The following is a 2,136-nucleotide window of genomic DNA, read 5'->3' as shown; positions in this document are numbered from 1 at the left end:
CAGCGATCGGCAGCGGGCCCCTTCACACCGAGTCCCTCACGTTCTCAGGGCTGCGGCATTTGTGCGGGTGTGGGAAGACCGGTTCCAGAACACCAGTTCCCGTAATTCTCAAGGCCTGCTTTGCTCAGTGACAGGGCGCAAAGCGGGCACAGTCCTGAGCTGAGCGAGCGGTGCCGGGTTTGTAGTCAAGCGATCTTTATTGCCTCGGAGACCAGGAGAAGCCTCGCGTACAGCACCAAACAGCGCTTGGAGCCTGCTAAAGCTCCCGCTGCGCTGCCTGAAAAAGCCGTACATGTCAAACCGGCAATGCAAGACGGAGCAGCCAGACTGCCTGCCCTCAGGCGGGTACGGGGTGTTCAGCATCCCAGATCCTCCTCTGCTTGGCTTTCGACTGCTAGGAGGGGTTATCCCACCATTTGGGAAGCTCTACTTCTGCACCCACGTTGTGGAAATCTGCACGTAGAACACTCCGAACTCTTCAAGACTCACATTAGCCAGTACAAACTCAAGAGAAAAACCAGAGCTATTTTTCTGGTTCATCTTGCTTGAGGATCTAAAACACGATGACTCAGAATGTAAAAAAAAAAACCCACCAAAAAAAAAAAACAAACCCCCAAAAACCCCAAAACCACCCCTCCAAACCAAACCACAAAACATCATGCCCTGTGTACCCACTCCCCAAAGAAAGCCCTTAACTATAACATTCAGAAGAGTCTGACACAGTTAGTGTCATGTAAATAATACTTAAAAGCACATACAGGAAGATCAGCACTCGGCTTGTGATGCCAGCCACTGGACTTAAGGAATACAAACCATTCCAAGAAATCAGGGCATGATCAAAGTCAAGATATGAGGTCTAATTTCATACTGAATTGCAGAGTGTAACACCATATTCCATCTAGATAATTGCCTTTATCACTCCAGCAATAGAAATATAACTGTCTGGCCTGAGTAAAATCTCATCCTCCCCTGCTTTAACTGGCTCTTTAGTTAAGGTACAGACCATAAACTCTCATCAAATGAGCACCCAGTTCAAGTAATACTTAACCTTTACTGGTGCTCTTTACATTTTGTCAGGTATCTGACCACTAGAATTGCAGGTTCAACCTATTCCCTTGAAAATGAAGATATGTTTTACTCCATCCAGTTGATGGCACATATATACAAATTGATTATCACAATTCGTATCGACTGTTCCATTACCGAAAGCTGTTACTGAGCTTTCGCCTATTTAGTTTGTCAGCTCAAGCAACGGAGAAAGCTAAGTCAGCGTGGACGCTAAGGGCTTAGCGAGAGAGCAGAGTGCTGTAGGGCACGCTTTTTCTCAGCTGCTTGGGTTCGAAACACATTAACCTAATCGTACCTCGTGCCTTTTTGACTCCTACTGAACGTGGAGAAGGTTCCCAATGGTTTTTTTAATTTCAGAAGTATGTGAACTATTATGATATGGAGAGTCAGGACTGTACACATGTAGCTTTCATTAGACAGATATGTAAAACTGTATTAGCTCCCGCCAGCTCTCTGAGCCAGCAGGACAGAAGCCAGCACTGATTCAGGAATTGTTTACCCACAGAGCTAATAAGAACCCATGCCTCTCAGGATGGCTGCGTTAGCATGGGCACGCTTCCATGCTATCAAGGCCGCAGGGGTTTTGGAGGAGAAGTTGTTCAAATCCTGCTAGCAGCAGCAAAGCTACTGAAGGGCTGTTTGCACCTAACTATGTAAACTTGCCCTTATCAGATAAGGTCGTGCTAAAAATAATTCTGTGGCGATAGTGGTCCCAAGACCTGAAGAATCTTGTCTCATCCGTAATTTCTGCACCGCCAAGACCGATTTGTGGTTTGCTTCTAATTTTGAAGGTCATGGTCCAGCCAACATCATTGAAATACAACTGACAGCCATTTTTATCTTTTCTAGAATTTTTTTTTCTTTTTTGCCATGACGTATGCTCAGTTTTCACACAGAAAGGGGGAGAAGGGGTTATCATCATTGAAATACAACTGACAGCCATTTTTATATTTTCTAGATTTTTTTTTCTTTTTTGCCATGATGTATGCTCAGTTTTCACACAGGAAGGGGGAGAGGGGGTTATGGGGAAAGCAAATCCCACCCTTATTCTTGAATGCAGCAGACATG

Source organism: Egretta garzetta, unplaced genomic scaffold, assembly GCF_000687185.1.
Source record: "Egretta garzetta isolate BGI_Z169 unplaced genomic scaffold, ASM68718v1 scaffold29, whole genome shotgun sequence".
Taxonomy (NCBI): Eukaryota; Metazoa; Chordata; class Aves; order Pelecaniformes; family Ardeidae; genus Egretta; species Egretta garzetta.
Note: the sequence above shows the minus strand (reverse complement) of the source record.